Genomic DNA, 13,229 nt, shown 5'->3' on the forward strand with positions numbered 1-13,229 from the left:
TTTGGGTGCTAGGTAGGGCCATTAGGCTCATGTCCTCAAGCACCTCAGTATTGAACTCTGGATTAGTAGTTGAGGTGCCAGGGAGTGAGCATGGTGCTTGATCAATTCTACCACTAGTTGATAGGCAGGATCTAACTTCTGGGGTTCTGGCTTGGGCCATTGGGCCCATTGAAGATCTCCTTACCCAGTCTATTTCTTGGGAGATTCTTCGCTCCAGCACCTCGATTTCCTCGATCAGAAGAGAGCCAGCTTTAGCAAAGTAGGTGTCAATAGGTCCTTTGACAGCTCCGGCCGCGGCTAGGGAAGATGTTTTATTTCTGTTTTCCCTGGTGCTCATTTCGCTGGTGGTTGAGCGGCCTAAATGTGAACATGAAAGAGGAGGGGCCCGGACCGGACTCTCACGTACTCGAACGGCCTCAAACGGCCCGCTCTTTGCCCGGTCTTCGCCCCAGTCGCTCCCGCTCGCTACCGCGCAGCGGTAACTCCTATCTTTAATATAGAGCTGGGGTAGGGCGGGGGGCGTGGCCGGCAGGGAGAGCGACCACAGGTGTGACACGCAGGGACTCCTGGGCAATGGAGTCCCTGCTAGGCTGCTCGCAGCCCTGCCGGAGTGTAGATGGTCCAGGAAGTTTCCAGCTCCCCACACGAGCCTCTCAGTAGGTGCAGGCGCAGCGGGACCCGCGCAGCGGGTCCTGCAAGGTGTAGAGTTTTCCGCGAAGAAATCCAGCGACGAAGTTAAGAAGGGTAAGAGCCTCCACACAGTGCTCTGGTCGTCCAAAAGGCAAGGTTTCCCACAGGCTAGTGGATCTTGTGCACTTTTATTCAGCCAGGGGGCGTGGCCGTCAGGGAGAGCGGCCACAGGTGTGACACGCAGGGACTCCTGGGCAATGGAGTCCCTGCTAGGCTGCTCGCAGCCCTGCCGGAGTGCAGATAGTCCAGGAAGTTTCCAGCCCCCCACACGAGCCTCTCAGTAGGTGCAGGCGCAGCGGGACCCGTGCAGCGGGTCCTGCAAGGTGTAGAGTTTTCCACGAAGAAATCCAGCGACGAAGTTAAGAAGGGTAAGAGCCTCCACACAGTGCTCTGGTCGTCCAAAAGGCAAGGTTTCCCACAGGCTAGTGGATCTTGTGCACTTTTATTCAGCCAGGGAGCGTGGCCGGCAGGGAGAGCGGCCACAGGTGTGACACGCAGGGACTCCTGGGCAATGGAGTCCCTGCTAGGCTGCTCGCAGCCCTGCCGGAGTGCAGATGGTCCAGGAAGTTTCCAGCTCCCCACACGAGCCTCTCAGTAGGTGCAGGCGCAGCGGGACCCGCGCAGCGGGTCCTGCAAGGTGTAGAGTTTTCCGCGAAGAAATCCTAGGTACATAGTATACCATATACTAGGGGCTTATATGGCACTCCAGAATCGAATTAGAAATGTACCTAATGTACATGGAAACCATTTTACAGAGAAAGCAGATAGACTGGGGCCCTGAATAGCAGGATCCCAGTCCAACTAAGTCATAAACAGGCAAAACACCAGGAAAAAAGTTGGGGCAACCATATAGTCAGATTCCACATTCCTACACATACCTCAACACTGAGGGACTGGCTATCCAATATGGACTGGTTCCGACCATTATACTAGGGTGTCCGTTGGGGACTTGGACACACGTGGACCTTAGGGTGGAACCACAATATTTAGAGTATTGAGTCTTATATGGTTGATATCAGAACCAGCAACCCGACACATCCTAAATACCTGTACCCCGCAACAACCAGGGAGTTGTGTTTGTTTATGCTATGTTTTACGTATTGTTTGTTAGTGATAAATGCACAATAAAAATATATGGAAAAAAATAACTTTCAATTCCTCCTCTTTGTGACTCCTTTGTGTTAAAGGGTATAAGGTCGTGGTATAGTGAATAATTGAGCTCTCATCGGGTTGGAAGGGTTGACTGGAGAGTGGAGGCCACTAACGGATCTCACGGACTTCATAAGTCTCTACAATACTATATAGACAGCATCACTAGCCAGGAAAATATCTGAGAGGGTAAACTGCGTGTGCCTGTGGACTATGGATAAGATAACTCACTAAATAGATCGATGGTGTATGTTTGTGTGGTGTGGGATTCCTGTGGAGTCGGAAGCTTTTTGTCAGTTACACAGTTTTGGTCAAATGTTGTTCTTATGACGATAAAGAGAGTCTGCCTGTCATATTCTGTTTGAGAATGTTGTGTATCGAGCATTATTGGGTAAAAGGTGGCGAGCGCTGCGCGTAAATTAAAATTCGGAGAGGGGGTTATTGCGATATGGGGAACTTCTACTGCACTGTCACCAAGTGCAGCAAGTGTGAATGTTTTTTTATGGTTAGCACGCTAATGACCTGTTAGCATCTGACATTAATGTTCCACCGTGCCGCGGAGTGACTTGTCTGTGTCATCGGAGCCTCCAAGCTCCGATGGCGGCGTCCCGTCTCCTCCTCACTCACACAAATAACGTGTCACTTCCTCCTCAGTAATGGTGGCACTGTGAGAAGACGTGGGCGCCGCGTGCACTGAGCCTCGGCGCAGGTATGCAGTGAAAGGCTGCGCGTCACGAGGCGGCCAGGGCTCTTTTTCTTAATGAAAGAATGGCTTCAGTTGTGATTGGTCTCTGGTCAGAATATGACAGGGAGCTACACCGAGTGCTCGCCCCCTCCCGCTTGTTGGCAGGAACACACCTCCCGGCATATGGACGTCGTGACTTCAGCTGCTCAGTGTCGTTTTTAATTTAAAAAAAAGCACATTTACGCGCAAGGTCTTCAATCACACCGCGTGGAAAACGTCATTGATAAAAGCGTCCTAGAAACATGCGTAGATTAGCGCACGTCTAACCGCATTGGCCAAGTATTAACCCCTTTCCGGACCCTGCAGGCCTATAGTCGTCTCTTGCTGATACCGGAATAACCCCTCCTCTCATGTGTGCCCCTCCACGCCGCTGTGTAATCCAGGAAAGGCGGTGTGGGCGGCTGTGAAGGGCCTGTCAGCCCGTCACAGAGTTGAGGGGTGGGGGGAGCGAGCAAAGAAGGGGAGTGTGTACGAGAGCAGGCTCGGAATGAGGATGAGGGGGGGGGGAAGATTCGTGCGCACGAGAGGGGGCGGTAGACTCAGTCTGTAGGCAGAGGCCTCACACTACGGATGCCACGGCAGGCCCTAGGCCTGGGTGCCGCAGGTGCCAGGGTGCACGAGCACAGCGGCAGTGTGCACGAGCGCCGGGAGCAGGGTGCACGAGCGCCGGGAGCAGGGTGCACGAGCGCCGGGAGGAGGGTGAGCGAGCGCTGGGAACAGGGTGTCTCATCCTCGGAGACAGGGTGTACCGGCGCCAGAGCAGTGTGCCCGAACCTGAGACAGGGTACAGCGCAGCCAAAACAAGGTGTAGGAAACTAGGAGACAGGCTGAATCTCTTTGGAAAAGGTTCATGAAAGCCCGGACAAGCGGCAACGCAAGGAGTTCAGCACCGGCGGCCGGACAGCGCCCACAGGAGCCGAGGACCGACGGCTTGACGAGGCTCCTGTCCTGCGACTCGCGCCAGGTAACTACCCTTAGTGTGCGTGTGAGGTGCCAGCCAGCGTGTACCCTACTGTTACAAGCCCACACATCCGCAGTGCCCCTGGATCATTAGCTCAGATTTGCGCAGTTTTTCAGTTCTAGCCCGTACATGTGCAGTGCTCCAGTCTGATCATCTAAACGTGCATTAGTATGCTGTGGATTAACTACTAGCTACTCAGTGTCTCTGTCTCGGCTTGCACGTGTCGTGTTCCATTCTCACTAGAATATATGTCCAGCGTTTTAATCTGCATATTTTATTCGTTTGCCGTATTCCACTCTGAATAAATCATACATGTGAAATGTTCCAGTCCCGGTTATCTCATACCTACTCTCACAAGCTCACACGTGCAGTGTTCTAGTCTGATTTTCCTCGTGCGTGTGCTCTGCCCAAGGCCCGGTTAGATCATACCTATTCAGTGCTTCATTCTCGGCTAGCACGCCAGTAGAGTTCCGGCTCTGTAAAATTATGCACGTGAAATTTTCCAGTCCCGTTTGTTCACCCGTAGCTCTATCATGTGGCCTATTGCACTTCCGGTAGCGCATACATTTGCAGTAGTCCAGTCTTTTTTACTCATACAAGTGTATTGTTCCAGTCCCGTTGACTAAAAGGTGTCACATTAGTTCAAACATGCGTAACATTCCTGTCTCGTTGACTCATATGTGTGCAATGTTCCAGATTGTTTCCAAACTAGCCTTATACATACGCAGTCTGTCTGTTTTCTTAGCTTACATGTGCAGAGTGCCCCAGTCTCATTAACTCGTACAGGTGCACGGATCCAGCTTGAGCGCATGCCATGCAAAGCTCCAGATGATGTGTTTTATTGCACTGTTTACTGTCATCGGCTCGTACGTTTGCAGTTTCTGTCTCGTTAACTCGCACCTGTGCACGGGTCCACTTTCATTTGACCCTGCACATGCAGCGTTCTACTCCCCTCACTCCCCTTCTCATAACCTCGCACAGGGGAAGCCTCGAAATGCTATTAGTGTCTACACTCGCAACACACGGCCCTTTTTTCCTCATGTGTGAGACGTGTTTAGTTCTCACTTGTGTCTCCTGAGTGTGCGGCGCACTACTCTCAATGGCTCATGAACGCGCACCTCCCGTGTCAGTGATTCATGCATGCTCACTACCACTTGCGCATACTTTTGCAGCTCCAGACATAGCAGCACGATCATGTGCAGTGGTATAGTCCCAGTGCATGAATGTGCAATCTTCCACAGTAATTACCTCAGGCATGTGCAGGGGATGTGCGATAATGTTCAAGTATCATTAGTTCATACGCGTGTGTGGTTCCAGTTTTATTAGCCTGTGCACGTGTAGTGTTCCACTCTAACTAACTCACACTTGTAGTGCCCGGTCTCATTAACTCCTATGTGGCCAGTGTTCCGTTCAGTTTATATGTGCTGCAGTGTGTCTTTATTTTTATGTGCGGCATGTGGTCTAATTGACTCGAACAGGTGCAGTGCCCAGGACAATACAGCTCGCGTGCCTGCATTCTTCTGATTTGGTTTTATACTTGTGTATATATTAACCCCGTCTGTTGACTCCCACTTGTGCCCCCCCCGACCCCGCTCGTTGCTAATACAGGTGCAGTTTCCCCAAACATGCAGTGTTCCATTCTCAATATCTCGTGTTTCGTGTTCATTTCCTATTGTCTCACACGTGAACATTCCAGTCTCATTGCCCTATGGACGTGCAGAATCCAGTGTCAGTCATTCATGTATGTACAGTTTCCCTAGATCAGAGACGACCAGCACAGGCATGGGCCGTGTTGCAGCCGCTGCGCATGAACAAACTGCGTTTCATTGTAACTACCTCATGCATGCGCACAGAAGAGGTGGTGATAGCGCCTAGGTGCGTCTTATGCATGTTCAGTACTCCAGTGGGCCTTAGCTAATGCATTAGCAGTGTTCCAATTTCATGAGCTCATTCTGGTGCAGCAGCCAGGCCAGCTGGCCATACACGTGCAGTGTTTCAGTCTCTATATCTCGCGCAGGATCACTGTCTCATAACCACGTATACATCGATACTACATGGCCATTAGCTGATGCATGTGCTAAGTCTTAGTCTCAGTGGCTCGTGCATGTGCAGTGCACCAGAGTGTATGTACTCGTGTTGCCAGTGGCCGCCGTGTGCAGGACGAGAGGCGCGCTGCACTTGTTGCACTGGTGCAGTCACGGCCGCAGTCTGCAGATGCACCCGTTTAATAAAACACACACGCGACAGTTACATGTTAAGGTCTGTCAGTGTTTTCAGATGTATATCAATTCCTGGCTGCCAGGAGGCAGTCAAATGCAGATGTAGGGAACGGGCAGCACCGGCCTTGCATGCTTAACACACGATCTAAGGAATGCAGCATGGTTTGGAGAGCAGGAGGCACGTTTGCCCTTGTATGAATTCTGAAGATCGATAGCTGTTCTTCCGCCCGTGCACAATGTAGATCACGTCCCAAAGGACACAGAGCAAACGATCTGCCAGCTCACCGGTGCGCGGACCTCGCTCAATTTCTCGGCAGATGATTCGCTTTTTGCACACATCCCACCGCGCCTGTTTGTCCATTGTCGCGGTTCAGACTGCAGTTAGATTGTTTGTTACAGCGTGAACTGCTGTGGCTGCGGGAACGTGTCCGCGCGGCTGACGCACCACTGCTGCAGTCCGGCGCAGGCGGCGTGGGACGCTCTCTGGCGCGCGGCTGCACCGTGAGCCTGTAGCTCACGCCGCGTTACCATGGCGTCCCGCGGCCGCATGCAGCCCACAGCCGGCAGGCCACCAGCCCTGCATGGTGCGTGTCCGGATCTGACGTGCCGCCTTTAGTGTTCAGAGAGCGGTTGTAAGAAGGCAGGTGATAATCAGAGAATGTCGGTGCAATGCACACATCTATGTATACAGATGACGTGCTTTTTGTACTCATCAGATAATGCCAAATTTTACTTCATACACACGTCTCCATGCCGACGGTCATGTACCTTTTTATTCCATAAATAAAACGTTTGTTACTTTTTATTGTGTAAATAACATGGCTGTAATTGCACAGCTAATTGTGCTTTGCACCTTGGTGCTGTTTCCATAGAAACGGGGGCTTATCTGGTGTTAACTGTGTCTTCGAGAAATATGCAGCAACCACTCATTGGAAAAAAAACATGTCTGAGCGACCCGTGTCAGCCCCTGAATGGGGAAGCCACAGTCATCCGCAGAGGGGCTTTGTTACTAAGACCACGCAGAACGTATGATACGACATTTCTAGTAGTATGCAAACATACGGATGGTTACTCTATTCACGAACTAGGAATGTATGCATGCATAAGATATTCCTACAATGTGGACCCAGGCAATCGCCAGCGGAGCGCCATACATGTTCAAAGAAAACCCTGTATGTTAGGATCAGTGGCAAAGCAAGTGCGCAACACACCCTAGTGCATGCAAGAACCGCCATCCCCTAGTTTTCTAGAAGAAATAGTCACTCTTTAGGTTTAAGTGGACTGCATATGCCCCTGGGCTCCGGTACCACATCACCTTCTTCACAACAGGATGCCCCAGATGTTGAATTACTTCCACTACATTTATGGGGGCTAAGCACCCTTTATGTGTTTGGGTTTGCACGCCTGGATGCAATCTCCTATTGCTGCTGAGAACAAACATGATTATCACAAGGCCTCCCTCTCGTGCATCGTTCTATTGCTTTCTAGTTAGCTTCAAGCAACACAAATGCAATTGCATATATACAAAGACTATAGGTAAAGTACATATATCCTTCTAATCACGTGAGGCGTTCTCTCGAAGCCTGCTTATAGGGAAATGGGCATTAGTAAAATAAAACTAACGATTGGTGAATTAGGGTATTTTTGCCATTCATAAAATTCCTTGAAAGACGCCTTTGAAGTTGCATTGTTAAAATGTTTCACTGTGCGAAGACTCACACACACATAAACACCCAAACACTGTATGTTGAGTTGCACTTAGTGTAAGATGATATTTATTGCTCATTGGGGGGGAAGGGGGGGTTGGCATACGCCATGTGCCCACGAGTAGCTTAGAGGGAGCAATATTCATTGAAAATGATTTTACTTTCTTCTCTCTGTATATGCAGATAGGGCAGAGCTCTCTTACCTAAGACTACTCGACTAACCTTCATCACCAGGAGCACTGAACCCTTCTTTCAGAGGGGCAGTGCCACAATCCTACCCTTACTAGACCTCACACTCTAAAGAAAGCTGTCATTATTTTTTTGTTTTCAAATTGATTTAAATTTTCACTTGCTTGGCACCCTTTCTCCTTGCTATAATTAGAGCACCTATGAGGTTTGGATCTCAGTTTCAGTCACCTTTTGTTTATTTAAATTTTGGGGTTCCTGCTTGTGAGAAAGTAGATTATTATTTGGGGTGGGCAGTTCTCCATCTCGAGGAATAATAACATTAACATGTGAGGGTGAACCCATAAGTCAATAAATTAACCTGAGCTCCATCCCTTGGTAGCTGTGGCACAGAGCAGGCAGGCTTAACTTGGGGAAATGTATATAGTATTTATTCAATACCAAAATAAAAACTCCAAACAATCAAAATCTTAAATAAAACAAGCATTCGCAAATCCAATAGGTCTGGCGCTGGTCGCCAGCTTTTTGGCTTTGGCAATTCTTGTTTTGTTCTGTCGCGGTTTGTGCAACACGTTATTGTTGGGGAAGTTACTGGGCCATCATCAATCTAAAAGAAATCATTGACTAAAGAAAAAACATTTCTTTGGTTTCAAAAAGGCACACATTACCAAAGTAATCCCTGATTCTGAAGGAGACTACATTGTGTGTGGATGCGCTCCTTATGAAAAGACACCATGCTGTAACTCAAAGTGAAGTCAGCCAGTGGCTGAAGCATGCTTAGCCCATCACCCATAATGCATGCTGCAGTGGCTGGAATTAAAATGTCAGCGGCACAACAGTCTAATGAGAGAAATCTGGATGAAAACCCCCACAAGTAACTATGTTATACACATAATTGTAGCAAAATCAAAAGGTCTTGGCAAATACCAGAACTAAAAAGCCCAAACTGGTCTGACATTGCCTGTCAGCCTCTTGCCCTTTTGTAAAACGTTCTTACAGATAGACAGGTTTGCAAAGACAACTAGATAGATAGACTTGCAAATACAGATAGCAAGGGTTATAGTGATAGATAGTGTTGCAAAGATAGAAAGTTTTACAAAGACAGATAGTGTTACAAGGATAGTTCTTCAAAAAGAGATAACGTTGCAAAGATAGATAGATATCTAGATTTGCATATATAAAGACAGTTGCATTGATGGCAATAGTTGCCTAGATAGACGGATATATAGATAGATAGAAAAATAGATAGATAGATCTGCAAAGATAGATGGATCAGATAAGGTTGCAAAGGTAGACAGACAGATTTGCAAACACAGACAGAGTAGACAGATAAGGTTGCAAAGGTAGACAGGCAGACAGCGTTGCAAAGATATAGAGTAGACAGATAGACAGACAGGGTTGCAAAGGTAGACGTACAGACAGCTAGAGATACAAAGATAGAGTAGAGATATAGATCGATAGGGTTGCAAAGGTAGACGGATTGAGTTGCAAAGATAGATAGAATAGATAGATAGATAGATAGATAGATAGATAGATAGATAGATAGATCTGTTAAGATAGATGGATCAGATAGGGTTGCAATGGTAGACAGACAGATTTGCAAACACAGACAGAGTAGACAGATAAGGTTGCAAAGGTAGACAGGCAGACAGCGTTGCAAAGATATAGAGTAGACAGATAGACAGACAGGGTTGCAAAGGTAGACGCACAGACAGCTAGAGATACAAAGATAGAGTAGAGATATAGATCGATAGGTTTGCAAAGGCAGGAGGATTGAGTTGCAAAGATAGATGAAATAGATAGATAGATAGATAGATAGGTAGATAGATAGATAGATAGATAGATAGATAGATAGATAGATAGATAGATAGATAGAAAGATAGATAGATAGATGGATGGATAGATAGCAGCAGCGGTCCATGGAGGGAGTTCCGTGGGGCGGAAAGGCGGGGCGGGGGAGGGGCAGGGTGGGGGGTACTAAACACCGGAATATGGATAATTGGAGGTAAGTAAACAATTAAATAAATAAAACGAATTTCGTAGCGCACGCTGCACCGCATTTTGTGATGCAGGGCGCGCTACGAAATTCATTTTATTTATTTCATTGTTTACTTACCTCCAATTGTCCATGTTCCGGTGTTTAGTACCCTCCACCCTGCCCCTCCCCCGCCCCGCCTTTCCGCCCCACGTAACTCCCTCCACGGACCGCTGCTGAAAGATAGATAGATAGATAGATAGATGGAGTTACAAAGGTAGACAGACAGAGTTGAAAAGATAGTTAGAGTAGACCGATATGGGTGCAAAGGTAGACAGACAGATAGACTTGCAAAGATAAAGTAGACAGATATCTAATAAAATATCTATAAAAATAAATGTATATCAATGGAATGTTGATATGAGCTGATTTTTAATATTTTGTCTGTTCTGAAAGGATTGGACAAAATGTTTTTGTATGTATAAGCTGATTGTATTCCGAATTGAAATTGTATGCTTTTAATGTAACTTTTATGGTATTTTTCAGAATAAAGTAGATTGACTGAACGAGTAGACAGATAGATAGACAGGGTTGAAAAGGTAGACAGATAGACAGATAGAGAGACAATGATAGATAGAGTAGACAGATAGCAAGGCAGATAGGGTTCAAAGGTAGACGGATAGATAAAGTTGCAAAATTAGGTAGGACAGGAAATTGGAATACATGGCAAAACTAAACTTAGTAATATAATAGTTAAATATCTATATAAGCTGGACATACAAGATCACTGAGAGCACACTAGAAAAAACCATGTGGGCAGGACATGCAAACTAAATTGGTTTACAAATGTAGCTATAGTCCTCAATTGCAATAATAAGCAGCAGGACATACATGAGTGCAGTCATCTATGCACTGCATTGTGCACATACTAAAAAACACGACAACTTTGTGAAGAACAGTTTCAGATAGACACAATTTGTGAAATAGCAACAGTCAGATAAGGGTCACTCCAAAATGAATTTAGAACACATTAGCATGTGACAGGAACTGATGAAGCTGGAACTGCTTTGTGCTCATCACGAAGAGCTGGTTGAAAGCTTTCTGCTACCACAACAAACTCGTAATGCTATCACATTAGATTCTAAACACAAAGGCAACACCAAAGTAATAAAGTAAAAAAAAAAACACTGCCACTCAAGAGAACTACCGTATGCGAGTATGTGCTCTTTGTTAAAGAGTAAAATGCATCACTCAAAGTGAAGTAATCCGGTGGTTGAACTGGGCTGACCTTCTGCCCTATGCTGTAGTGGGTGGAAGTAAAACATGAATGACACGGCAACAGACTAATGCATGGAAAGCTTGCTGAAAGCTCTCATAAAAAGTATTTTGCGCATATGTATTTTTTAAAATCACAAGTTCTTGGATACCACCAGCACAAAATGGAGTACAATTAAATAAACAAAACAACGCAAAAACAACAAAAGTCCAATAAAGGTAACCGAAAATATGAAATTGTAAATTAAGTAAAAATAGCACCAAAAAACACTAAGCACCAATAATAGTCTATGGAAGTGGCATATTGGAACGTAGGTGCGAGTTCAGGCTGATTGCGATGGAGCGTGGGTTGGACACACCAAGAGGGTCAAAGATTTTACCTTCTGACTTAAGGCTTTTTCTATGCAGCTCAAAATCCTCTATTGGGGCAAGCCTGGAGTTCTATCTGAGGAAATTGCATCAACATTGGACACCTTTTCAGCAAGGTCCCACTGACGGTTTCGGAGGTCTTGGAAGTTCAACATTTTCTCAAGTCCCAACATTTAGGGGTTCTAGAGCAGCTCTTCTGTGTCACTTTTAAGGTTTCCAGGGCCTCAGGAACAACAGTTAGTTACCAGAACTCACTTCAGCAGAAGCCACCAGAAAGGTCTAGTCCAAGTCCACTCAGTACTGGTCAATTGGTAACTTCAGGACAAAAAACCTCTTTCAGCTTATTGTGCCCCTGTAGCCATGCAGAAGGTCATCCAGCTGAACCTTGAAGTACACTTTTTTGTCCAGGGTACAAGAGGGTGCAAGTCCAGTGTATTACGGTTCCTCTCAGGTTACGGCAAGCAGGGTTCAGTCTTCTTCTGATTTCGCAGGTCCAGAAAGTGTTCTGAGGAATGTGTCTTGAGGGGCCATATTTAGGCCTGGCCCCAACTACTGGGTCGGGGTGACTCTGGCTTCTTCCTAACCATCGGATTAAGTGTTACCTGGGGTAACCCTTGCAAATTTTGCTGCAGTCCTTTTTTGGCGTACTGCAAACAATCCCACAGTTTACCTCTGAAGCCATGTTTTCTTTGTCACTGTGATGAATGGCACAGTCAGTGCTGCAGTCCACAAGTGATACTTAACTCTCCATGCAATTGGCGTATTTCTGCACCACATACCATGGCCGTATAGAAAAGTTAAATATGCAAATTAGGGTTAAGCTAATATAATAATGCATACAGGGAAGAACAGGTACTTCACTCCTGGTTAGCAGAATTAAGTGAAAGAAGTTCTATTTGCAGCAAAACAAATAAAGCAAAACTGGGGGGAACCAACACAAAAGATCGCCATTTCATACACTACTCAATTATTACATTTGATTGGGTTGTTTCCGTAATTAAATATTTGCTTTCACAGTCTATTTAATTTTGCCATTTTTACATCTACTTCCATGTGCTGGAGTGCAGGAGTGAATTAGGACTAGTTTCACTCTTCCAACCACACAAGTAGCTTTTGTTACACTAAGGCTTTCAAGTCACATTCCTCTTTTTAACTTCTAAATAATTTGCTTCCAGGAGACATTGATATCAGTGCAGCTTCTGTTTTACATTTATGACATCTAAATAAATCTTTGCCAGTGAGACCATCAAGCACCACGCAATTCCTATTTTATCAAATAGGATTAACCTGTCATAGAGCAGCAAGTCAACCTAAAAGAGTACTTGATTGAAATTACTTCAGCAAAGATATTCCGCTCTTCTTTTCTGGTATCACTACCAACAAGTACATGTGGTTTACTCTATTCCTAATAATTGCAATGACTGAAACAGAAGCTACAAGATTTAGAGATAATTACATCCCAAAGTTACAGGCTACTCCATCACTTTGTTCATTAAGCAACAGCTTGAAGCGATTACAAAAGCATTATTTTTTTAAATTACACTTTCCATATAATACTCTTAGCTGATATTTTGCATGCAAATTGAGCTCGAGGGCATAGGTTGCATAGAAAATTCATGTGAGATACCAGCAGGAGAATGGTTTGAGGAAAAAATGTCTCCCAGCCGTGATTTTGCTGTTCGTGCAAGACATTTTCTTCTCCTAACATTATCCACAGGTGAAAATTATGCAAAATTTGATGTCTGCAAAATGGCAAGACATTTCGTGAAATTTGTGTAATGCGAAATATAAAAATTTCCCAGGTTTTGCGTGTGCAATTAATATTTTACTATAGCCTAGCAGCGCACCCACTTCAATGTGATCTTAGCTGACCCTAGCTGCTTAGTGGGCAAGACAAAACATCATTTCTGTACATTTCCACACTCACGTCTTTCTTGAACATATGAAAGCCAGT

The 13,229-nt window shown here is 45.9% G+C and overlaps 1 protein-coding gene across 1 annotated transcript in view; it reads left to right on the plus strand.

Annotated features, from left to right (window-relative positions):
- The first annotated feature begins 3,125 nt into the window (after positions 1-3,125).
- The window catches only part of PTPN5 (protein tyrosine phosphatase non-receptor type 5), a 542,249-nt gene continuing 532,145 nt past the window's right edge, over positions 3,126-13,229 (plus strand). The window contains exon 1 of the mRNA XM_085644723.1: positions 3,126-3,548. The gene's annotated coding sequence lies outside the window, so the exon portion shown is untranslated. The remainder of the gene's footprint in view (positions 3,549-13,229) is intronic.

The sequence above is a fragment of the Triturus cristatus genome, chromosome 3_1 (assembly GCF_964204655.1).
Source record: "Triturus cristatus chromosome 3_1, aTriCri1.1, whole genome shotgun sequence".
Lineage (NCBI taxonomy): Eukaryota > Metazoa > Chordata > Amphibia > Caudata > Salamandridae > Triturus > Triturus cristatus.